General features: G+C 35.0%; 1 protein-coding gene and 1 long non-coding RNA gene across 6 annotated transcripts in view; one reads left to right on the forward strand and one right to left on the reverse strand.

Annotated features, from left to right (window-relative positions):
* Window positions 1-27,724, reverse strand: part of EYS (eyes shut homolog) — a 797,842-nt gene that overhangs the window by 545,479 nt on the left and 224,639 nt on the right. The window lies entirely within an intron of this gene.
* LOC135296219 (uncharacterized) lies at window positions 16,091-22,423 on the forward strand. Its single transcript, XR_010358267.1, has 3 exons — window positions 16,091-18,142; window positions 20,521-20,628; window positions 22,288-22,423. It is a non-coding gene; the product is annotated as an uncharacterized LOC135296219 (long non-coding RNA).

Consider the following 27,724-nt stretch of genomic DNA (forward strand, 5'->3'; position numbering starts at 1 on the left):
AACAGCAGAGAATTTATTAGATAAAATGGTGTGTGTTACAGATAAACACTAAAAGTATCTAATGTTTATAAAAGAACCTGACACAGATGAAATCTTAAAAATAATTAACAAATTAAACTACTTAAATATGTGATCTGTGGTGTTACTTTTAGTAAAATCTGGTAGTTCTCCCCAGCCTACTTTGTGAGCGGGCAATCAGCTGTTTAACTGCAATTAGGAGTCAGTGGAAATCAGACACTTATGATCTTAAGGTGCTTTGGCAACTATCACCTTGAAGACAGAAAAATGAGAAGATTTCATTGAAGTATTTTTGATAAAGTAAATTCATGTGGTTAGATGTAGCATGAAGACCACAGGAAAAACTCAAGGATTAGCTACCGAGGAGCTAGTGTCTATTATCCACATGCTTTAAAAACATTATTTTGAGAATTATCATTATGGTGTATTTTAAGATAAATTAAACATTAATAAAACAAATAAAATCTGAGGTCATGTCAGACCTTGACTAGTCCCATCAAAAAGGAAGCGCAAGAGATCTGCCAGCAGATCAAAAAAGATTTATTGAATCTTTTGCACAGGGTTTGGTCTATATTCACATTCATTTCCTATCACCGATCTTAAGGCCTGTGCAAGAAGACACCTGTCTCTGTTATACAAATAAAGTAAAAAAGTACTGTGTGAGATCCTGAGATCTGCTTCAGTTGCTTTGTCCTTCCATAGTCTAACAGGACATAAGAATTTCACTTTATTTTACAAGGACTTAAACCAAATCCTTTCCATCCCTTTTGCTCAGTCCATGAGCACTGGATCATGCATAAAGCTTATCTTCCTGATTATAAAGTTTTTATTCAAAGATGGTGTACTTTAACCTACTTTTCAGTAGGTTATATATGTATTTCAATAACCTTTTCTTGTGGGTGATGAAGTGCCGCCCCAGTACCTGACCCTCATTTCCCATAGCTCTGCTCAAGTGATAACCAGTGGTATCAGTTGTGATGGGTGCACCACAATCACAGCCTATGTGAGGGAGAGAGATAACAGCACAATAGCCAAGAGCCAATCTGAGGCCCCTCTTGTTACCCAAAAATAACACTGGTCAAGATCTGGCTCAAGCCAAGTGTGATAGAAATTAACTTTTGTGGGCAGCATGAAGGTATGGCTGTAATTCAATTACCTTTATAAACATTTGAGCTCTCTTGCATGACAGTCAACTGCACAGCAGGATGTTTCTCTTAATAGGGGCACCTCTCAAGGTTACTCCTCAAGTTTGAGACACTCCTTGCTGCCACAGATCCTTAGTAAGTGATTTATTGCATATTAAAATTTGAAATTTTAACTGATATAATTGATTGATTGTGCACCCATAAACCTTTAGACATAAACATTGAATAAGTTTCAGACTAGTAGAAGATCAGTTGCACCCAAACTCCCCTTTGAGAAGAATTGTAGAATAAAAGGGTGTCCTTCCTGAATCAGAGGATATCTCCCAGATAATTTTGTCTGACTTTATTTTCTATACAATAAATAATCCAGCGTACCTTTGCCATTGAATCTTGTTAAACTACTGTCATTTTTACTATCAGACTTGGTTAAATTGCTGTTTTACATCAATAAACATATTTTTACTTCTCTCTTATGAGTGAAGACATCCCATCTGTGGCACTGTCATATCAGGTTTTTTATGAAAGGGTTTTTGCACCTATTGAAACAAAACAGGAGACCCTACTATTTTTTTTTCTCAAAGCTGTATTTCTTTATTCAAAGACAAAATTTATGTCTAGAGAATCAAATCTAGATGCCCATTTCTAAGTATTCCTACCACAAACTTGAGAGCAGTTGTGACTAGAAATTGCTGCTTTGTCCTTCTCAGTAATCCATTCCATCAACAAGTGCTTACACAGTAACTGACCAAGAGTATAACATCAGTTTAAATTGCTCTTGAACAGGTGTTCAAAATTGTGTTTGAATAGGTGATATTTATTTACTTAGAAATTATCAACACAGATGCTCTCACCCACCGTGCACATTCTTTGTTTTCTGAAATGATTTAATGGTTTCTTATACAGAAGTAGTCCAAGACCATTAAAAAGCTAATAAATAGTCACAGTGGAGGGTAAATTGCCTTTCCGGCTTTCAAGAAGCATGTGTGCAACTATAAGATAAGATGTTGTCAGTTTGTTAAAATCTCAGCACAATCTTTCCTCATCAGATGTTTATAGCAGAGCACATCTCAACTTCCTAGAAGTACTGAAGGTCATTCTTCCACACAGTGTCATGTCTTGAGAGCATGAACAAAACAGTATTACTTTTGACACTACAAATGCAAGTAATAACTTAAAAATCTTTTACTTCAGAATTGACTAATAGATCACTTTTAATTCATCTAAGTTAAAATACAAAGACATAAAACTGTGATTAATATTAAATTAATAATAAGATAATTATTTAGCTAAAATGATAAAATACTGAAAAGGAAAATGTTTTAGATAAGGGCATACTACAAAATTATCTTAAATGCATGCAAACTTATTTTTTCCTATACTTTTTAAAGCATTTGTCAAAAATAATGTGAAACTCAAGAGGTAAGATCAATTTTTACTTTTAGCTTAGGAATTAGTCCTATTTATACAGTAATCATGGAATATTGATTATTTCCTTAGTGTTACAGTTAACATTAAATGACAAGTATTCAATTTCCTACCTTTTATAGTCCAAGAAGACATGGAATCCTCATTTAAGACTCTGAAAATAATTACCTGAGTCATCCCTCATAATTAATACTAATTATAATAAAATTTAGAATAACACAAAATCTTTAGAATTTTGAAGGGAAGAGATATACATTTTACTGCTACCTCAAAAGTCCCAATAAGAGGGCTCTAGAGAATTGATATTTGTTACCTTGGCAGTAATTCCAGAAAACAATTAGAGCAAGATTTGGAGAGAACTTCGAGACAAATGGAAGGACAACAATATAATTGAAAGAAATTATCATTATTTTTAGGAAAATAAGCAATATCAAATACAATATCAGATGGTATTTATGGCATCATCACAAGTACAGTTAAGAGAAAGCGTGGTGGTGACAGAAAACCATCATAGATTTATAAATGATCAGTATTGCAAGCGACCTTAGTTCCAACACCCGTGTAATGAACATGGAGTTTTCCAGCAGAAATGTGTTTGGATTTTTTGTTTGGTTTTTTTTTTTAAATCTTGGGATCATAAAATTCTGGAAAACGCTTCAATGCCATCCAGAGTATGGGGTTCCAAGATTTACTGAAATTAAAATTAGCTTACTGAGACACAAGTGATTTTGACTGCCGTACATCTGCACAGCAGAAATCTTTTAGTCAGATATAGAAGAAGTTTTTTCTTGGTCTGAAGGTATTATGTATATTAATAATAAAAATTAAATAGGTATTAACTAAATTTGCACTTGGAAGTGGGCTGGAAGAGAATAGTTATTGATGTAGATGTACAGGTCATAAAATTCCATGGATTTGTAAGATGAGTGTCTGAACAAACAGTTCCAAAATCAAATGCTTAAACTAAGAAAGTAGGCCACACTTTCAGGTAAGGTTTAAAACATAGTTCAGAGATACCTACAAAGAGCTTATGTATAAAAAAATGACATGTTGTATGTAGGATGTCAATGTAGGAAGAGAGAGGTTAAATGTGACAAGGAAGGTACTAGTGAGACAATTATAGCAATTCTCTAACCCAGTGCTCCGGTTGGTATTTTTAAAATTATTTGTGAAGGCTTCGAATCTCTCGAATTTCTTCCTGCAAAGACAGTCTTAAGATCCACAGTCAATCTAATCTGAACAGTTTAAAATATTGCATTCAAAGCAAAGATGAAAAAGACAGCCTCTAGCAGCAAACTTCTTATCATGTATACTTTTTGCCTGTTCCAGTAGTCAGAAAAGCTTTTGATTGTTACTGATTCTGTTTACATTTAGCTGTTTATTTTTAAGATGTAAATTTGTAGTTCTGCCTTCCAGCCAACCAGCAGTTCTTGCTAGGACTCACAAAAATGGCAGTAATAGTAAGCTGTATAATTTTCTTCAAGTTTAAATGAAATCTGCATAAAATTCCATTATAATTAATCTTAATTCATTAGAGTATAGGGAACTATGTAGAAAAAATGAATTAAATATATCCACATTTTTAATGAAAACAGGCTTCTCAAATTATTTAAAGGGAATCAATAGACATATTGAATTATACTTTGTTTGTTTATAATTTTTGTTAATGTGATCCATTGACTCAACCTGACCTTATAAAATGAGCAGGCATCTGAGATGTGAACGTTTTACAGAAATACACCTTTATTGTTACATTTCTCTGAAATATGAAGAGACACATTTTCTAATGACAGTGTTTTGGGCCTGAATCCAAGAAAGCACTTAAGTAGGGGTACAATTTAGGTGTGTGAGAGTTGGTATTGATTTTAGAGGAGGCACTTATATAATTAGAGTTACTTGGGTGATTAAAAATTCTACTGGACTTGGAGCCCAATGATGAGGCATAAAATTCACCTTTATGGAGAAATTCCGTCAACAGGATGAAAAAAAATCTTACAAATATTTCAAAATAAGGGCTCTATTGTGAGCTTAAACTCAAACTTTTCATTTCTGGAGAGAGAACACCAGCCCAGCTGTAAAATAAATTGCATGGATGAAGAAGGATGTGGCTAAGTAGCAACTCTTTTTGTTTAAGATAGCCCACATTATTTCCCCTGCAGTCATCTTTCAAGCAGACCACTCCCAGAGTAAACCAAAGAATAGTCTACACCAATGAACTTTCAGAAGATGCTGAAGAGTACAGGAAACTGACATTTGAAAGTGGGAGACTTTGTATGTTGTGTTTTGGGAGGGGAATGCATGAGTGGGTAGGTTGCACACTAGAAACGCAGATATTGGTGCCCTCAGGAAGGTGCTTATGAGGCTTCTCAGATTCTGGGAGGCAGCAGCACAGTGCCTCAGATTTCTACTAAAGAGACACACCATGTCACTCAGAAATGGGGTCAGAAATCCATTGTGGCCCTAAAGACTGGAAGGGAGGATGTCCTGTAAGACTATGCAGAAGAAAAAGGCAAAGAATTAGCAGCAGAGTGGTCTAGGGCAGGAGCTGGTTGTTCGACCCTTGCTCAAACTGTGTGGGATTTGCTTCATCCTCATGTTGGACAGTATAATCAGTTCACCATTTCTCCTAATCTAATATTCATTCTGGTTCAAAGTGGGGCATAAAGCTATAGCATAGGCATTATAGCAATTTGCTGTCATTTGACATTACTGAAAAGAGGTGAGAGATGTCTGGGTCTGAGGCCTCTATATCTCTGCATTAAAAGTGTATGCTAAAAAAAGATCAAAAGATTTATACAAACATTATTAGTGGCAATAATTTAGAATGCTATAGCATTTTAGTACATGCCTTCTTATAGTGCTTCAGTATATATCTGTAGAATTTTCCAAACAAATTTCTCTCTGAGGTTACCAGAAAATCTAGATTATTGGGATTTTACCCAATCTGATTCAACCTCAAATGCCTCCACCTATTTGTTTTTCTGTTTATAAAAATACTTGTAGAACGCTTCATGAAGTCAAAGAACTGATGAAGCAGTTTGCTACAGCAGACTTATTTAAAGTTAAAACATGCTTTACAATTCAGTAATTAAATTGTTCTCATATTTTTGATTCTTGTCATTATAATTAATTTACATGATTACATAATTAATTATATGAGAAAATTTATCAGCACTACTTCTTTAAACTGTTATTTGACACAACTGTAGCTCTAGATTGCAGAAATAACTACACTGACCCTAGATAGTATTTACTCTCATCTAGTCTATATGCATTTTTCTTAATCTGATTAAGAACTGGTCTAGAAATGGTCTAAAACTGGATGTAAATATCTATACTTACTTTTGGAGTTTAGCTGTTTCACGCCTTCATTTTCGGATCTTTTTATTTAATATTTTGGTGTTAGAATAATTATCTGAAATACTTTTCTATTCAAAATACATTATCACTCAAGGATTGACTACAATCTATTCACTCTTCCTTTGTTCTTTTTTTTTTCAGTTTTGCACTATAACTTGTATTTCTGTTGGGTTTTTTTTAATAACTGCCAAAACTGAGGAAGTATTTAAAAATTCTTCCAGGCATCCAACCAAACAATCTTGTTGATGAGAGATTTTTAGGTTTCATGCATATTTTACCTTTCTCTCTTTTACAATATTGGTTTTACATTATTAGTTAAATATGATGCCAATTCCAGTTTGTTCAGATGTTTAAATTAATTTCCCTAAATGAAAGTGATATATTAGTAAGAAATTCTTTACTGTGAGGCTGTTGGGGCACTGGAAGAGGTTGGCCAGAGAAGCTGTGGATGCTCCATATCTGGCAGTGCTCAAGGCCAGGTTGGATGGGCCCTGAGCAACCTGGTCTAGGGGAAGGTGTCCCTGCCCATGGCAGGGGGATGGAATTAAATAGACTTTAAGATTCCTTCTAACACAAGCCATTCTATGATTCTATGGTTCTGTTTGTACAGATGGCCCCCACAAAGATGGCAGTACTAGAATCTTAGAACTCACACAAACAAGACAGACAAAGGAGAGAAATGGAAACAGACACACAAAAAAACAAACCTAATTTCTCATATCTTGAGAAGGTTTGAAAAGTCAATCCAAGCTTCACTTACATTATTCATAGCTTTGGCAGTGTTAGTTCTTGTTTTTACAAATGAGAAATGAAATGAGCAATGCAGTACAATGGCTTCAGAGGGAAAAGAAGAATCTAAAAGCCAGTAGGTTGCCCTGCAGCTCATTAACCACTGATGAAAATGTTGCAGCTGAATGTCTGTGCAAGATGCATAAACATAACAGAGGAAGAAAAAGAAGTTTGCAATTTCTGTAACTTGAAAATGAATGAGAAATAGTTCAAATATTGTTCTCCATGTCAGAGTCTTCAGAAAGGCAGTATTCAATACCTAGCCATTTGCAGCTAGACTCTGTACTAGAGGAGGCCCACAGCTTTATCCAAGAGCCAAAATAAACAGTGCCCAGCAAAAATCAGTATTTATCAATAAGTAAAACACCTAGCTGCATAATGTACAACAACCGGGTTTTATTTGAAGAAAAAAAGAAGCATAGGACATATGTTGCTGTGGCTATATGCTATTAAACAAGGAATTAATTCTCTACAGAGACAGATTTCTTAAAGATTTTACAGCATGTAAGCACTACAGAGTCTGTAGCATAGTTGAACCATGTGATGGATTGTAATGTTGGATTTAGGGAACAGATTTCTTAGTCATATCAGAACAGCTATAAAATTAGGATCGTTGCTATTTGGTAACATGTTTTATAAAGACAGATATATTAATCTTGGTCTGATTCCATGAATATCCACAAATAAACAGTGTGCTGCCACATGCGACTAGCATACATCTTTCCAGTTATGCTGATAAAGTCATTTTAGTCTATTATTATCGTCTAAGCAATAAGCAGTTTGAGATGGCCAGAATAAATCTATCAAACAAAGACAAAAAGCAGTAAGGTCCAAGCATCTGAAGAGTTTAGATAACTGAAAAGAGTTTCTAACCTGAAGCATATAAAACAAGGAAGCAATCCAGCAGGTTTATGACATATTTGTTTTTATTATCTGCGCAAGAAAACTGACAAAACTACCCTGTCTGACAATTCCAGTGCCAACTAACTTGTAAGTGCCAACTAGATGACTCTCCACGAAAACAACAGTTCCAGCCTGGACAGAAGTGGTTGCTGTGGTTAACCTGGCTGGAATTGGTGTCCTTTAGGTTGCTCTCCAAGGACTTGATCCCACTGAAGCCAATAGGGTTTTCTCTTTTGTTTTAAATTGGCTTTGGCTCACACCTTAACCTGCCCAAGCCAGGGACTCCATAGTGAAGATTTCACTTGCTAGTCTAACAGCCAAAGCTCAGCAAGATGACACAGTACTTCATTGGGAGGCATTTGTTAAACTTTGGATAATAAGGACTGTTTTCAACTTAAATTTCTCCACATTATCATTAAAATAGCTATAGCTGTGCATAAAATCCTCTGTCACACTATCAGATATTTCCATAATTAAATGTTAGAAGATGACTTGTCCAAGCACAACTGCTAGGTTTTTAACAGTTTCCACACATTTTCATATTTATGACACTTTCTGTGATAACTCGTCCTAACACATTAGGCAGAATCTAGTGAAAACTAAATAAGATATAGGGAAGTTAACAATTAGGTTTAAAATGACATCAGAATAAAAGGATTTGTTATAAAAAGAACTGGTCTTATTCTTTATTCATAAAATTTGCTGGAAGGATCATTATTTGTGGTTGCATATAAATGCTCAAGAGTACTTACACAGATTTAAATTTGCTAGTGTTTGCTAGAATATTAATTATGTGAAGAAAATTACACTTTGACACTCTTTTAATGACTCTTTTTGCAACATATATGCCTTAAGAATCAAAATAGAAACAATGTAAGGTTTTGTACTACAACATATCTTACCTGATATACCTTATAGATATTTTATGTTTAAGCAAATACTTTCTTTAGTTTCAGTAGTTCAAGTATTTTAGTCTCTTCTCTATGGGTATCAACAGAAATTCATCATAATTCCTCCTGACAGCTCAGTAGCAGATATGTATCTAGAATAATCACAGCTTTTTGTGTTTTAAGGCATTGTTCTGTATTCCCTGTTCAGATTCCAGTCTATTTAGGTCCCCATTGTGTGATGACAGTAAAAACAGTTAATTATATACTTTGCCAGGGATTCTTTTTCCTCATTTAATTTTATTTCTATACTGAATGTACTTAATCAAGGGTGAAAAGCATTTTGTTAGGAGTTTTATATTAGAAAATCAAAAATATCCAGCAAATTAACTGCAAAGCAGGCAGTTCCAGTTGCAAGTAGGAGTAAAAGTATGTGCATTTAAAGATAAAAAGGAAAGAAAACAATGAAAAGGAAAATCTATGACTACCTTCAATGGGTACTAGGAGGATATGTCTATTTAATTGTTTGTATGAGGAAAGATAATAGATGATTGCAGTATGGATATGCAGGCTGTCAGATTTGCTTCAAGCCAAATACATATAATAAATGCACTGAAACTTTATTTATTAATTTTGTTGATCTGACAGTAAATCAGGTGTTATAATTCACTAAATGTTTCTAGTATGCTGCATTTAAAAATTTGTGTGACTAATTATGTAAACCATATGACTAATGACTTCTCTACTGTAATTATTTAGCACATAAGATACAAGGCTTTCAAACTTTTAATGTTTAGGACTAGTAATATTTATTTAACAGGTAATAGAACCAAACATTATTATCAATTAATAAAACATAAGTGTTCTAGAAAACCCTTCACTGCTGAAAGACAATGGATCTCCTTTTTGATAATGTTCTTCTGCCCATTTCAAGCAGATGTCTTTTGATTTGTTTTTAATTCTAATTGCATTTAAGTTTTTATATATTATTACTCAAATTCTTAGCATTGCACTAATTAAAAACATGTATTTTATCTTTACACTGTTATTATAACTGGAAACTATAAAATAGGTGTATATGTCTTTCATCAGTGTGAATGGGAAACTACATTTGAGTAATAGACCTGACCAGAATTTAAAGTTAACTGAGGACTCTTGTATAATGCTGAATATCTTTGTACATCTGGGTAGCTCTGCAACAGAACAGAATTTTACAGAGATCAGCCATGAACAAACCCCAAGAGCATGTGTGAGAAGCATCACTAATTTAGAAGGGCTCTGCTGGGGCAAAGGGCTGTCAAAGGTCATCACGGTGTAAGCAGGAACTAATCTGCTGCTATCAGGAAGCAATATAATTGCGCCTTTGTCAAAATTATGACAAGTATTTGCTGTGGCATAAATTAATTTGACAAACTACAAACTATGCAGTTAGATTTATTAGTCATGCTCAGCAATTTAGAGTGGTGTGGTGACCCTTCATCCCTGCCCTGCTGACATCAATTTGTGCCTAGGTCTCAGGATGAGAACCTGTTTTTGCTCCTGTTGGATACACTTTCCCTACACAATGTATCTAAATGAGTTACAATGGTCATTAACATGTCAGCATCTAACTGGAAGAGATGGCTTCAAACTTGATGGGGTGAAAAAACCTGTCCATGCTCACTTATGCTGGGATAAATTATCTGGAATTTCAACTAATGTCAACCTACAATTCTGAACGAGAAAAATAAGTCTCATTCTTTACAGGTTATGTCTCTGCAGATTGTCCAGATCTGTTTGTTGCTACATAAAGAAAACAGATAAGGTAGAAATCAGTTATACCTTGCTGATCATAACAAAGGGCTAGTAGAAAATATACTGTATTGTCACCAAGACCTGTTAGGCTGGGGGAAGAAAAGACAGGACCCCCAAATTCTTTGTCCCTCCTCTTGCTGTAATAAAGGAAAAAAAATAATGAAAATAAAAGAGGAACTATGCAAAAATTCCACTCAGCCCTCCTCTCAACCTTTTTGTTTTATTCAGTTCCATTCCAGCTGTTGAGCTCAGATCACACCAAAAGTGATGGCTTGGGCTGAGACCATCTCTGTGTTCAGCAGCCCAAGCTGACTAAACAGCGCTATCTGAACTTGCTCCGCTTCATACCAGGAGGTGAACTAAACAGAGTGAGATAAAACTTGCACAAAGACAATATTATGGGCAGTCTCTGGACAACCTTAATGCAATATCGATTGAGGCAGCAAGGATCCTTCCTCATAGATATGGAAGATGGGTTTTTTTTAAGGATTGTTGGTATAATGGGCAAGGTTTTATATTGGGAGGGATGATACTAAGAAAACTTTTAAAAGCTTCAAATGAGTCACACAAGATGCTTCATAGGCAATGAAGATTGTTGAGAATCTGCACTGGAAGTACGGGAGGAAGAAGGGAGGTTTGGGCTGGACACCAAAAATGCTAGACCCATAACAGTCGTGGAATTGGGATATATAAAGGAAACTAATATGGATTCTCTGCACACATTTTGTTTGACCTTGCCCAAATGATTATAATAAAGAAGAAAGGAAATCTAAAAAACCTTATTACACTACCACATGAAGGAGGAGATACGTCAAATCTCTTATGTATATTTATTAAGACTGAATTTTCATTTATACCTGAATTGTAAACTGAACTCTGTCTACTATGAAATCTATAGAGCACATTTCTATAATTTCTAAATTAAACTCTTTTTCACAGGAGTGAAAAAGTGTTCATGCTTCACCTGCACTCACAAACTGATATTGTCTACAGAGCTGAGCAGAAAGTCCTCCATGTCATCACAAAGAGACCCACAACATTACTGGACACAATCAGCATCAGGAGTCTTGAATATAAACCCAAGGGAGAACAGCAGGTGCCTTGAAGCCAGCATCTGGTTGGGATTTTTTTGAATGCTTCAAAGCAGGAGCAGACTGAACATAATCAGGAGCAAAGACTAAGAGGAATCTCAGGACTTCTTTCATTATAGAGTCATGATTCTTACTGGTTTAAAATATATTAAAGAAAAATACTGAACTTTTCATCCCAGCCAGTGAAAACTGTTCTGCTGAGGACATTATTGTGAATCAATCTTCTCTTGAAGCATATTCTGATAGACAAAACCCATTTATAGAAATATTTCAATAGAGTTAGATGACTTTGAAAGAGAGAAAATATATACAATCCATTACTCCATAAGTTTACTGAATTTTCCATATATCTGTGGGTATTGTGTTCAAGGCAATGTAAGTCCTTCTTGTTTACATTACATAGATTTACAATAGAAATCCACTTCATAATATTTTTAAAAATTTAAAGCAGAAAAACCATACGTCCAGATTGCTGGAGACTAGCCATGCCAAACTCATTGAAACCATGCAATCCAGAGTACCACCAAGAGCTATTTATATATAATTTTTCCACATAAATGATCACTGAAATACTTTATTCTTAGTGTATAAAATCTCAGCCTTTGTTAAAGACTGAGATCCTTCCTACCATTTTATTCTCTGGGTACTTACTTTCACTGATTCCAAAATATTAGGTATTCTTTAGTCAGATAAATATAAACTGGGTGTGGAAATTATAGAAAGCATAAAGAAATAAGTGACACATAATAAGTTATTTAAATGATCAACTAGCATCAAATTTGCTTTATATTCTCAGAATTTTAGTTGGAGGGAAAGCCTTGAATAGGCATAGAATCATAGAATCCTAAAATAGGAAGTGTTGGAAGGAACTAATGAGAATCATCAGTTCCTACTCCTAACCCTGCACAGGACACCTTAAGAATCACAGATGTTGTCTGAGTCCTTCCTGTGTGTTTGTTGCAGAAGTAAGAAATAGCAGTCACTGTCTTGAAGTAACAGAATCTGCTTTACTGCTGGGATGTCAGTGACCCAGGCCTTCAGCAAGATGAAGCAACAGAACTAAGGCTAAAACTTCCTGCCACATAATCTTAACTCCAAGTAACAATCCAAGGGACATTTTAACAGTGAAACCCTTTACCAAGCTCTTCCAACATTGCTCCATTCTTGTTTTCAGAAGAATCTTCTTATCTGACTGCTCTGTTGCTCTTTTACTGGAGCAACAGTAATGTTTAAGTGTTTGCTTAGTGAGACAAGCAAGCTGCTGTGATAACTCTGTTTTCCACGGACTTTGTTTTGGGAAGAGGTACCTGCCATCCTATCTGATGCAGATTGCTCTGCAAGCTGAAGGGAAGAAGGATGGCATCAAAATACCCATCCAGACAAATCCACTAATATCCTGATGACCTCCAAAGGTTGTTCATACTCTCCTGTTCCTCAGCTGTCATCAAAACATGGGCAGAAATTTATATGTATATATTTATTTACAGAAGATGAAACAGGGAGCACCAAAATACTCTACTGCTGTACCCACCAAGAAAATCCTGTATACATACTAGTGGTCAGTTTAATCACTGTATTTGTATTTGAGAACAAATTTTTCTTAACTCTACATTGCCAGGCATGTCAAAATTTGTCAATCGTCTTTTACATTAGCGGTTTGTTGGGTTTTTTTTAATGGCACCAAATCAATACATTCCTTTTAACATTTTTACATCCTTTCAAGAGTTAAGATTGTTTTATCTATACATTTCCTTTCTGAAAACAGTCCCCTACAACTGTACGAGAGGACTGTGACGTTAAATCTTACTGATTAATATCAGGAGGTAAGAGGAAGATGAGAGTTTTTAATATGAAAGTTGAAATAGATATTTTGATTATACTTTCTGGTATAAAACTCTGTATAACATTTCTTCTTCACCACTTTCTCACACTGTTAAAATAAAATAGAACATCAATTCTCTTGGATCATCACTCCCATTTGACTTATGCTTATCATCTGTTCTGGATAACAGAACATTTATTCTCATTTAAATAACTCTCTTGTAAGTGGTTTTGTGCACAACTTCCAGACTCTTACCTGAAGTTAAAGTTTATTGGTGGCTACCAGCCAGGCCATGGCTGGTGGGGCTGCCTTGGCCAGCATAGCTCAGTGGTGCTCTGCACAGTGTGTCTGAGCTCCCAAGCAGCTGCTAGCTGCAGGCAACCTAAGCAAGCTCAAGTAATATAAGCTCTTAGTGATTATCAGCTCTTTGTGATTTCAGATCTTTATCTTGCTAGGTGCCACAGCAGATACCGGGAGAGAGAGAAGAAGCACTGTGTGAGGTTCTGAAGAATTCTTTATTTGGGTCTTCCATGAAGGTTCTCAGTGACAGCTCTCCTAGTGAACTGGGCAGAAATAGGGGTTTATATACCATACAGGGGTTTTGGAAATTTTCCAATAGTAAGGATCAGGGAAAAGTGACTTATAGGCTTACAGAGAGATGAGCAGGGTCTGAAGGCAGTAGAGAGGGGCTTCTAAGGCCCAGTCATCATGACTTGGCATTTCCTAGCTCAGGCTTCTGACCTCCAAGGAGCCATTGCAGGCCCTAGGCCTGCTACAAAAGTTAACATTTTGAGTCACTCTGGACATATCTTTGACTATTCCTGTAACATTTGTTTTCTTTTTCTTCTTCTTTTCTTGGTGTTGCTTTCTTTTTTCTTTTTTTTTCTTTTTTTTTTCTTTTTTTTTTGGGTTTTGGTTTTGTTCTGTTTTGATTGTTTTTTAATATACCTGATACACCTAGTTTGTGCCTCAACTTTCTGCTGCCAATGATGTGGAGAGGAAAATAATTTTTGCTTTACAACTGTAAAAGTCATCTAAAGTAGAAAACGCCAACATTTAAAATTGATAATCTGCCCATAGAATCATAGGATGGGTAAGGTTGCAAAGGACCTCAAAGATCAAGTCCAACCATTGACTTGACACTGCCATCTTCACCACTAAACATGTTCCCAAGTACCACATCTAGATATTTCTTGAACATTTCCAGAGATGGTTGTTCTACCACTTGCCTGGGCAGCTTGTTTCCATGCTTGACACCCTTTCAGTTAAGAAATTTTTCCTAATATACAATCCATCCAAGACTGATCCCCTACAAGAGCCATTTGATGTTACTCCAGACAATCTGCTTTGTAACCTTTCCCAACACCAAGATCAGACTGATAGGCCTGTAATTCCCTTCTTCTGGTCATTCTTGTAGATTGGCCTCACATTTTCTCATCTCCAGTCACCTAGGGTCGTCCTGGTTAGCCTGGACTGCTGGTAAATGATGGAAAGTGGCTTGGTGAGCTCTCCCAGCAGCTCTGTCAGTAGCTTTGGATGGATGCATCCAGACCCATGGAATTTTGTGTATCTAAGTCACGTAGCAGGTCACTGACTGTTTCTACTTGGATTAAGGGGTCTTCATTCTGCTCCCTGTCCCTGTGATAATTTATCTTGAAAAGACAAATAGAGTTACCTTCATTCATATTCTGCTATTTTTGTAGACGGTATTTATATAATGTTCTTTAGAAACATTTAAATTTGTCTTCATTTTTTCATTTCAATAAGGATTAACCTTTATTTCTCACCTCTTTGTCCTGACTTCAGAGTATTGCAAAGTTGTTTGCTGCCACAGATGCCAGGATATGTAGCAATTACTATTATGAACAACCTTACTTTTTCCTCTAACAAAGCTTAGTGCCCCTTGGCAAGGTCTCTGCACTCAAAATGTTATTCCAGACAAAGTGAACTTGATTATCTATTACTTAAAAGCTTGTAGAGTAATTTCTACTTCTGTATAGTGTGTATGATGTCCTGAATTATTTTACATAGTTTTAAAGGGAATATATTCACACAGGAAAGAGATTTTGCCTCAGAAAAATTATGTGTAGTACAGACAGCAGAAAATTTGTGTTTAAACGCTAAACATTAAAAAACGAAATGTAATTGGAATAAGAAGAAAAAAAAAGGTTGAATGGAAGGAAAAAAATCTCATAATTATTATCAATAAATTATTAACTACTTAGGCACTGCTAGCATCATAGAATCATAGAGTGATTTGGTTTGAAAGGCACCTTAAAAGATCATCTAGTCTAAGCCCTCTGCTGTGAACAGTGTTACTTTTCACTAGACTGGGTTGCTTAAAGCCCCATTCAACCTGGTCTTGAGCACTTCCAGGGGTGGGGCACCCTCAGTTTCTCTGGGCAGTCCTTTCTAGTGTCTCATCACCCTTGTAATAAAAGATTTCTTCCTTTTATCTCATCTAAACTGACAGTTTTCAGTTTAAAATTATCACTTGTCATATTGCTGCAAGCCCATATAATAAAATATCTCTGTACCTTTTTTATAAACCCTCTTTAAGTATTGAAAAGCCCCAGTAAGGTTTTCATGGAGCCTTTTTTCCCCCAGTCTCAATAATGCTATCTTAGCCTCTCTTCACAGGAAAGGTGTTTCAGCCCCCCGATGAAACTCCTGGCAAGCTCCCAACATGTTTTACCAGGTCCATGTCTGCCTTGTGCTGGGGTCCCCCGAGCTGGGAGCTCTCCTTATGAGTTCCTTCCAACCTGGTTTATTCTATGATGCTGACTCTATGATTCCATGATGTTCCAGGAGAGTACTCCAGGTGAGGGCTCACAAGAGCAGAGTGACAGAATCAGCTGCTTTGGCCTGGGGACCACTCTTGTTATGCAGTCTAGGATCATAGACTCATAGAATAGTTTGAGTTGGAAAAGACCTATAATGTCCAAAGTCTCTGCAATGAACAGGGGTAATTTCAGCTAGGTCAGATTGCTCAGAGCTCTGTCCAACCTGACCTTGAATGCCTCCAGGGATGGGGCATCTACCAGCTCTCTGGGCAACCTTTTCCAATGTTTCATTACCAAAAAGGATACAGTTACCTTTCTGAGATGCAAGTTTCTAAAACATTCCCATTTATTCATCCACAATTAGCCTCAATTCCTTCTCTGCAAGGCTGCTCTAAATCCAATTGTTATCCACACTATACTGATACAGATTGAAGACAATAACTTACGTCTCTAAGGAAATCTACATATTTTAAAAATATTTTTACTGGTAGATACTTTACCTTGAACAAGCTATATTTCGGTACTCACTAGTTTATTTTAAATTTAAATTAAAGCTAATTCATGAATGCAAAATAATTTTAAATTTCAACATAAAATCTAATGAAATAAAACTTTAAAAAAAATTATTCAGTCTAGCTAAGAAAAGAATAAGTGCCAAAACATCCATAGGGAAGTAGTTTTGTATCAGGTAGGAAGATGAAAGAGAAAGCAAGAAAGGATACCAGAATGGATAAAAATACTGATATTCCTTAACATAATCTTATATTGTAGCTTTGTTGAAAATGACCATCTATGGTAATTGTAAAAATTTAATGGTATTGGTACTTTTACAATTGTTTCCACAATTAAAATGTTGGGTTCTTTAAAAGAAAACACAATACCCTTATTGCTTTTTGATATATGTGACACTATTGATGCTTGGCTATAATGACATCAGTAAAAGAACTTGACAAATTTTAAACAAAATACAACACAGACCATATGCCATAACAAGATAATATACTTTTTTCTTTAAAATTATCCATCTCATTAAGCTAGAACATTAAGTGTATCACTGCTGTTGCAGGTTTGATGGTTTGTTTGGGTTTTTTTTTGTTTTAATTAATATGCATTAACTTATTTTGATTTTTCTAGTGAGAACTGAGTAATCTCAATTCGCTTGAGGCATCCAAAAGGACAAAAAGATCAAGAGAACAATTTGCCAACAAGACACAAGAAAAAGGCTGTTTCTCATTCATGCTGAGAACAAATGTCAGCTGTCAACTTCAATAGTTACAGCCACAAGGCTTGTCAAGTTAGGGTTAGCTGTGAAAATCAGGGAGTACTGAAAAGTCCAAGCTGGATGCAATATTCTGGTGCATTCCCTGACATCTATAGATTAGCTAATTTTGCCTCCAATTTCCAGTTCAGAATTACAAATTCTGAGTTACAAATCTGGAGTTTCACATGAGAAGGTGAAATACTGAAAGCACAATTACACAAGTCTAGGACAGGCCACAGAGCAAAGCTAATTCCTGCACAGGTGCTGTTTCTGAGTTGTTGTGTGACTTGGAAAAATCGTTCTCAATCTTTTTCTCTGTCCCTTTTAATTTGTTTTCCTTCACATGTAAATCAGTGAGTTCCCAAATACTCATGAAGCATCTAGCCAGAAGGAAAACTTGTTTAAGGGCTTAAGGGCACAACAACAGTCACAGATATTATTTATATGCTAAAACAATAAAATAAAAGAAGGAGCAATTTGCCCATGCAAAACTTTTGTGTTCTGGAAAAGAAGCTCAAATTCCAGGCAACATTTGGTAGGGTAGAACAGGAGGCTTAAGCAGGTCTGACAGCAGATGAGTTAGGTCACACTAGATCATAGATGGTTAAGGAAGATAAATCAATTTTAGAACCGATGGAATAGAAACTTGAAAAACAATAATTATAGAAAAAACTGCTTATGATATTGACAAGATATATACACTTCTCTTCTGTAAATATAATATACACCTCTCTTCTGTAAATGTTTTAACATAAAATTTATAATTTTTTTTCATTCCAAACTGTTACAATTATTAGATGATACAGCTTTCCACTCAACTGCAAGGACAAAGGAACCTGGATACTCAGTGAAATGGGATGAGAGGTGGGATTTTCTATGGTCATCAGGGCTTTCTGACTTTGGGATCTTTTTTAGGTTTCCTGGAACCTCTGCAAATTCAGTTCAAGCCACAGACATTGAAAGATTGCTATTCCAGAAGAGTAGAACTCTAGGAAAATTTCACAATCAGAAGTTTTTTTAATTCAAGATATTTCTATGAAATATTTGGCTTCTACAAACCAGAATAGAATACAGACCTTTGCCAGATAACTTACCGGTAATTCTTATGGTGATTAGGCTCATAAGTTGAGAGCATTTCAGTATCTAATTTTAATGCCTTTGACTGAAATTGATAGAAATTATAAAAGTTTACCATTCCTTAGATATCATTCCATATAAAGTCTATCTAGTAGAAATAAATACTAATTCTTATAATCACAACTTCATGGCCTTTTTTTGTTAAATGTTTTTTATCTTTAAAATGACCCTTGGGTTTGCTGTAAGAGTGTTGTAAAAAACTTTGATCAACTTTTCAAGATGCTTCATTCTGAACACTCATACAGTGAGAAGTGGTCCTTGTCATCATATGCTACAAATTTCCCTTGAAATTAGCCTTTTCATTTTAATGCTTTAATAAACTTCATGGAGAAGACCCAGCTGCCAGTATTTTTCACCTCAAAATTCAGATAAAGATTCTAAAAAAATAAGATTAACTCTCATTTAGACATTTGCCAGCTGAGAACTAAAAAAGAGAGTGTAAGACTCTGAAATTTATTGTAATGCCTTAATCAGATTATTAGTTACATTTTCTTTACTGGAATCTGTTTTAAGTCAGAATTTATCCCCAAGTTTATTCTGTGTGAGACAGCACAGACTAAAAAGCAGCATAGATCTGATTTAGTAAGATTGTCTTCAAATATTAAAACTACAGCAAAGTAGGAATTGAATTACAAGCAGAAAAATATTTTAAGTCAATACAAAAATTTTAGAAATTGTATCACTGACATCAAGAGTCATTTAAATGCCTCCTGCCCTAACAAACACAAAGCCAAAATCAAATCCAAATTATTTTCTCTTGTACAATGTCACAAGCACATACATATACATCAACTTAACTCAGGATGATACCAAATCACTCAAGACAGATTTCTTTTAATGAGGTTCCTTTTTTGTGCCAAAGATTAATATGGAAGTCATTCCTTCATAAGAGAAGAACAGGTACATATTTGAACCTCTCACTGCTGATTGTTGAATCACAGCCACTTTTCAGAATCGGAGGACAGAAGTTAGTTACCACAGAAAAATAAGTATCAGATAATACCTTTACAAATCTATGGCTTTACTTTGAAAGGTATTGATGTTTGTTCATACAGTGAAATATTTGAAGCATTAGCATGTGAGATGCATAATCTGGAAAAGAGTTCACAAAGTAGCCCTACAAGCTTTTTAAAACATGTATTAGAGAAAAGAGAATCAGTGATTATATTTTTACTCACATCGTACAAGCTTCATTACACCTAAAATAAATATTTCAAATGTCACATGAAACTCAAGGGGTGCTCCAGAAAATAGTCATACTAGTACAAGAGCAGCAGAATGTAGCTCACTATGTCTGCAATTTCAGGCAAAGTAGAAGTTGCCTCTGATTCTTATCAGGTCAGATACAGTTAGTCCTATATTTCCATGCAATGCATTACACTGAAATGCCTTTCATTACATGGTTCTGTAGTAGCTTAGAGTAGATAATTTGATAGATATGGAAAGCCAAGAGAGCTGCAAACACTCCAGAAAGTCCAGAGATCATTTTAACAGAGTTTCATCTCTGCAGAAAAGGATGTAAGGCTCCTGTAATTGAGGCATGTTTTTCTAATATGTACCCAAGAGAATGAGAGGCTACTTGGAAGCTCTGAACAATTTCATCATATTCTTGGCTCTACCAATCATAGTCTACTGTAAATATGACCAGAAACTTCAAGAAACAGCAGCTATCTTTTTTTTTTTTTTTTTTTTTTTTTTCCCCACAGTAACTTTCACTGTCTTCCAGCTGCTATTTGGACTTTATATCCACTTCAGAAAGCTCCAGGGCAACAGGCACTTTAATAGCCCAAAGAACACTTAGTCTACCTGTGGGGTGCAGTTACAAAGTCAATTCAGTTGAGATTCATTGAATCTGAATGTAAAAAACACAATAGGAAACATTATTGGTAGCTAAATCCAGCTGCACAAGATTTAAGTGTAAAGCCAAGAAGTCCATTTGCTCATACTGACTTACAGATGTTTTTGTCATAAAAATAAAGGAAAGAAAAAAACCAAACAAACTAGTTTTCTATGTGATTAGGACATGACAAAGATAGAGAACAGTCCTCTCTCTCCTCATGCAAAATCCATTTATTTCTTACAGTGCTAATTTGTCTGCCTTTTAGTTTAGCTGTATGTAGGACCAAGGTTTAAATCAAAGACCTTCATCTATGAGAGTGATGTTTATTTTTCATCATGAGAGTCCATTTGAGTGGCTCAGTTGGCTACAGAAGGTACTGCTAAAATGCTAATTTATCCCTGTCATCCCTGTACCTAAAAATAAAGGTAGCATCTCACTGAAGGAGTACATAATTCTGTGCTGTGTGGCAATATGTGAAATTACTCAGGCTGTTCTGAAGTTGAGAGTCCCAGTTTTGGGGTTTTGTTTTATTTTGGGGTATGTTCTGCTTGTTGTTGTTGTTGTTGTTTTTTTTTTGGGGGGGGGGGTTGTCTATTTGGTTTGGTTTTTTTGGAGGGGGGGCAGGTTGTGCTGTTTTTATTGGTTTTGGTTGGGCTTTTTGGGTATACAAAGACTTAGGAAACCCAGATAAAGAGAAAGCAGAATTTCTTGTGTAAAGGTTGACAAAAGCAGACCTCCACGGGTTTGGAAATTTAGCATTTTAGTACAAAATATATGCAACAAAATGTGTAAAAATACATTTGTTTTTGTGACACATACACTTGATAATAGTTGGTGAGTTTTTTTTATTCTAATTGTAATGTTGACAGGCAATACAGGAGAACAGCTCAAAAGTTTGTTTTAAAAATTTATTTAAGCTATAAATTCTGAGAAAAAGGGAAAGATCATTAACTGCCTTTGTTATCATGACTTGTTCATGCTGTGAACATGTGAAAGAGTCTTCAAATGTGCTAGGGCTTAAACTGTGTAATTTCCTTTTTGGTCTGTATAATATTTTGTAATTTTCTTTGCTTCAGAAGGTCCATTTTCTAAATGTCTCTTGTTTTGCTTTGACGATATGAAAGATAATGAAAATTATAGAAATACTTTTCACTGTTTAATTACAAAAAAAACCCTTTAAGCAACTCTTAAAGGAAAAAAAAAGGAAGAGTGAATATAAATCCCATGAGAATAGTGCTGTCTTCTACAAGATGTGATCAAAATATTATGCATTTCTGGTATATATTTCTTAACATTTACAATTAGTTTGCATATATTGAATTTGATGAGTATGATTGAATATAAAAATATTTTATAAGTAACTTTTGCAAAAATGAAATACCAGGGCTTGATAATAGGCAAATTTCTTGTTGGAACAAATAATATTTTTAAAAGATAGAATCATTTTAAGTACCAATTCTTCAGTTCTATTTGACAACAACACCCTATATGTCATACAGAATAATTAACAAATTGTCTGACAAGGGCTAGAGAGACAAGGGTTGTAGAGACAGCAAAAGCAATCTACACAAGAGCAGTGTTCTTAATAGCTACAATGTGTAACAATAATAAGGATATTTTGGCAGCAAAATGTTTCTTTTTAATGGCTTTATATTTAGTTCCAGGTACTCAATTAATTCAGTAATAGGTAGCAGAAAACTTAGTACTGTTTTCAAAATAAAATTCAATATGAATTTCAAAAACAACACAATGAGAAGAGATAAAGACAAGATAAAAAGTAATTTAGGGGAAAAAAAAACCCAAATCAAACCAATATAATTTAACTGTTCCCATTTTTACAATTGATGTTCTACAAGCTGAGTCTCAACAAGGTGGATAAAAATGCCTTTCCTCCTGCCCTGCCTATGGCATGCCTTGGGATCAGGATATGATCTGACTCTTCTGACACTGAATACTTTAATGTAAAACCACTGTTATTTTCTGAGCTATTTTCCCTCCACAATATTCCTGAATTCTTCCTTTCTTCTTCCAGTAATAAATTACATGAAGCTTTTGGCAGAAAAGAAGCTGAAAAGCCACAGACATTGCAGCTTTTAGCAGCCTTCAAAGTCAACGCACCTTTGAGTGTTACTCTGATGAACCTCATTGTTTTCACTGACATGGATTTTTAATTGGTATGCTTTTTGCTTCTTTTCACCTAATAAACATTTAAAGACAAACAGTGGCACAAGACCCAAAATTATCTATTAAATGTTCTAATCTTCATGGTGTTCTAATCTTCATATACTCATCTACCTCATTTTAATATCTTTACTTAAAATCTTTTTCTCAGTGTCAGCTGAGGCAGCCAAAGTTCCCATTCCAGTTCCTCCAGACACATCCTTGGGAAAAAAGGAGAGGGTTACAGGATGTCTAGAACACAGTACCTGCAGGTTCTTGGTTTGTTTCCTGGCTGTCTCCAGCAGGGTGTCTCTAATCAATACTCAGGTTTAATTGTTGGAGCAATTAATTTCAGGAACTGCTTCCAAAATTAAAACTAATAGAACTGAACCTGTTTGGGCTCTTTCAGCCCTACAAAGCCCTCTGTAAAAACAACAGAATACTCTGCTCTCAAATGCGACCTCATGCATTCATATTGTATTCAAAGTTAGGTAATATGTATTTCCAATTTCAAGTGATTGTGCTGTACTTAGGCCGTAAATTTTGTCCGGTTGAAATGCAGCTTTTAGACACTTTGAACTGAAAAATATTTTCTATACCTGTAGCTTGAGAAAATATAACCAAGTTCTGTGGAAGAAGCCTGTCTATTTTCACACGGATCTAGCCCCACCCAGGGTGGATACAAGTGTGTGATATATACAACAGCCCCGAGGCTGAAGCTGGATCAGGTGAGGCAGCAGTCAGTTTTTGGGGTTAAATCAAAGACATTCATCTCAGGCCATGGCCACGCTGAGCCCCTGCACTGCATCCCCTGATGGAGTCTATAATCATATTTACAGGGCTACAATGTCTGTCCTGGCACTGATCTTTTGTTCTGGTAGCAAAACATCAAATTCATAAAGACACATTGGTTTTCATAGACCCTTTCTCTGAATAAATCCTTACTCATTTAATGATTTTTCAATCTTTATTGAATGGAAACTCTTCTACCTCCTAAACAAGTTATTTTGCTTACATGTGCTAAACTTATAATGAGAATTTTTGCCTTTTATTTTTTCTAACTTATTATGAACCACAGATTTGGGAAATATGAACTCTAGAAAACTAGATAAATATAGGTGAGATACATGAAGCCCATAGTACACTGACTAAAAGTAAACAGCTGAGTAAAAGTAACATAAAATCAGTGTTGGTAAAAAATAATCAAAACATCCTCGTGTGGATGGTTTTGCATTTTAAATATGTTCTGAGGGACAGAAATAATAATAATTAATGCTTTGCATTTACACGAGACCTATCATCTGAAGATTTTGAGTTTTGCACATTATTATCTCATTAAACATTACAACACCCTTGTGAAGGAAGAAAGTGCTTTATTATAGATACTTTACAGAGGTATTAATTTAGGAAAAAACATGGAAATGCCATAGCAATATTAACCCATACTGCCATATGTGTTAGAAAGCAAATGCCACAATTTTGCCCTTTAAGAAAGAGCAGAAACAAATAAAGAAGTGATTAAAACTATTCTCGCAAAAATAGATAGGCTTTCATTTAAATTATTTTAACAGCTTTAAATAGCATTTTGGAAGGACTGCTGCAGAAGGCAAAGACAGAGAAAGGGCTGCCCAGAGAAGCAAGAGATGTTCTATTCTTAGAGATTTTCAGAAATGTACTGCACAAGATTCTGAACAACTTGTATGTAGCTCTTTTTTGATCAGAAGTGGGAAAAATTATCCCATAAAGGTTTCTTCAAACCAAATTGTTTTGTGATTTGTTTATAATACATAATACACTTCAGACATTGAACTCTCAACTACATAAAAATTTTTGATAGAAATTAATCTATGTTAGCCATTTACCAAATACGCAATGGTAAAGAAATATCCTACCACAATTTTCACTCCAAGGAGAGAATAAATCATAGATTTCCTATGGGGTTACAGGCTCCCTGGGGCACATCCACCTGCTCCAGCATGGGCTCTGCTCTCCTTCCACAGGCTGCAATGGATCTCTGCTCCCTTGGGCTGCAGAGGCACAGCTGTCTCACCATGGTCTGCACCAGGGGCTGTTCTCTGTTCCAGCCCCTGGAGCACCTCCTGCCCTTCCCTCTGAACTGGCCTTGGCATCTGCAGAATTGTTCCTCTCACTTATTCTCACTCCTCTTGCTGCAATTGGCCCTGCACAATAACTTTTTCCTCTTGTTAAATCTGTTTTCCTGGAGGCACTACCACTCTCACTGATGGATTCAGCCTTGGCCAGTGGCAGATCTGACTTGAAGCCAGCTGCTTGTGGCTCTGATGGAGAGAGAGGAAGCTTCTGCAGCTTTTCAGAGATGTCAGCCTTGTAGCCTCCCCTGCTACAAAAACCTTGTCACAAAAATTCCAGGAAATTCTTAAATTTAAATTATTTAATTTAGGCTTAGAATTTTTTTCTATCCTTTTAATTTTTATAGCATTATAGCAGATATAGAAAAATTTTAGACACTTACTACCCATATAAAACTACATATGTCCACTGAACAGTTTGATTATTGGGGTTTTTTTAGTAAATTTATAAGGATAATGATAAATAAAGTATACAATGGATAGAGTTTATTGACAGATGGGGCTTCAACTCTTTGTAGACAGAAGTGCAGTACAGTTCACTTGGTCCTTCTAGAAAGACATAGCCCTATTTACAGATACAGATAGAGAATACAGAGGACTTTCTTGTATTTTATCACTAAAGAAACCACTGCTGCCTGTTTTCTACATCATAGAGGTTTACTTACAAGCTATGACACAACACTTCATTATTTCTTCCTGATAACTGAACCCTTACATCTTCCTCTATAGACTGCTTAATCAATTTTAGACATTCAGCACTGTCCACTCCAATTTTTCATCAGACTTTTGAAAATAATCAGACAGTGTGCTGTCCTGACAATGTCTCAAGTGTAAGGGATACTGAATGTCCATACTAAACAGACTTTAGTTTGTCTATCTTGTCCAGACTAATAATCATACTTCTAGTAGACTCGAGAAGTTCATTCAACATGGCTATGTAACGGAGGCACAATGCAAATAACTTCCTTTAGCCATGCTTACTCCATCTTCAGCACTGGCTACTGGCATTATTTAAGTTTTTATATTGGGTATATTTTTAGCCTATCCTCTTTCATTATAGAGAATAAAAGAAAAGAAATTGCCATTGTTTTAAACTTTGTTTTGAGCTGATGAACCGAGACTTTTAACAACAGCAAGAGTTATTGCTTCTTTTAAAAAATGAGACAAAACAGAGCATTAGCTCACACATTAAAAAATTCTATCCTAAAGTTAGATGTCTAAAATATATTTTCCTGGTTAAAACTGGAGCTTCTAAATTACATAAGTGCTTTTGACAATTGCCTTTTTAAACACCTTGAGATTAATCTGCTTATGAATTATTGATGGTGAAAGAGAAGTTGTGATAGACTCTCTCTTAAAACTGCTGTTAGCCCAAGCGTTTAGGCCATAACTACACATATACCAGAAAAGAATTAATATAGGAAATGAGAGATACCATTAGTTTTGAAGAACTTTGAAGCACCTAAAAAAGCAAATGGATATACCAGGTTTATATTGTGAGGGTTTTTTCCAGTGCTTCTTTTAACAGTGTCAAAGTTCAATGCTAATGTTTCTCCCAAAGTACTAAAAATAAGTAAAAACAGGTAACAAAGGGAAATATAGAGTAGTGAAATGAATCCAAAATTAAAATTCAGGGACTTCATAAATAAGCCAAAAGTTGTCCTAAAAGTATAAGTATATCAGGTGCCAAATTTAAAATGGCCAGTCAATTGAAATTATTTTCCTCTCTTTTCTTTCTTTAACGTGAGTTTATTTTTTTAATTTTCCTCAGGGACAGGTCAAAACTGGTTGTGCAGGTAAGAAATAGGAACATTTGGCAGACTGAAAACATTTTATTTCAGTCATTTAATATCTACAGTTTTTTATTTATAAAAATTGTTTTTAAAAGTGTTAACTTTTAAAAACCTTTTACATTCCTACTACTTAGTTTCTTACAGAACAAGACAATGATATATCTTAAGAAAACTACAATTCTTAAAATAAAACTAGAGTAATGAAGCTGTAAATGTACAGCTTAGATTATCCTGCTTACTAATTATCATAAATAGTTTAAATTGTATACAGATTTTTTTTTGCTGATTATGTGTTCTTATAGATAAGCCCAGACTCCCAACTCTAACCACTCCCTATACAAGTTCTGAGACCACCAGTTGATGAGATCAAGGTTCTTTAATAATTCTCTTTGTTCCCAGACTTCTTATTTTTCTTTCTATGATAACATTGTTAAACTGTTTAAGAAGAAAGCTACATTGCTTCTACAATCAATCAAACAAACAAACAACAAATACTATCCAGTTAACTTTTTTTAAATGAGTTTTGACACCATAGGAAAGAATAGCAGGAAAGGTTGCTGTGACAGGAAGGTCAGCCTCATATATCAGTACATATAACGTCAGATATACTTATTCTCTGTTTCCAATTACAAATGTTGTATATTGAAACTATTGAATATTTGCATTACTTTCAAAATAGAATGTTATTGATGTCTAGGGGTTCAACCTGGCTTGCTGCTGACCTTGAACAATCTGGTTTTTCGGTTAATGATCATATGAATAGAATTAGAAGTAAAAGGTAATATAATTTACCATTCTTCTTTTTCATTGCGATACAGTAGAACAATCTTTTCTTCTTATTTTAAAATGAGTTATGGCTTGATCTAAACCCTTCTGAAAACAGCCCTTGCTTTAGAACAAAAGGAAGGCAAGCTAAATTCCATTTCATTTAGTAACAATCTAAATAATAGAGGTCATTGTACTCAATTTCAGCTCCCTGTCATGATTGAACAGCAGCTTAGAGACTTAAGGTACTTTCCAGGAAATTATATAGCAAGATGAAATCTAGTATATAGATTTGGCACTACAGGAGATGAAAAAGTTTAGCAATAGATAATGCAGTCTGTTGTAAATCTTATAAGAATCTCACTTATTTCTGTATAAGGTTGACATAGCCCCTTGGGTATTAACTGATATTTGGCATAACTGCTGTAATTTTATCACTTTTAGTATGAGATATTTTCCCCTGTTCTAAACATCAATATCTTAATATATAAAGATTCTGTGAGATAATCTGAGCAAACAAAATGAAAGTTACCAAAAATTGCTAAAAATTATCTTTATAAGCAAAAATCTCAAGGGGTGTTATTAACAACTCTTTATTCATAATAAAAAAATTTTTGACTATATAAACTATTCTGCTAAAACC

Source organism: Passer domesticus, chromosome 3 (assembly GCF_036417665.1).
Source record: "Passer domesticus isolate bPasDom1 chromosome 3, bPasDom1.hap1, whole genome shotgun sequence".
Taxonomy (NCBI): Eukaryota; Metazoa; Chordata; class Aves; order Passeriformes; family Passeridae; genus Passer; species Passer domesticus.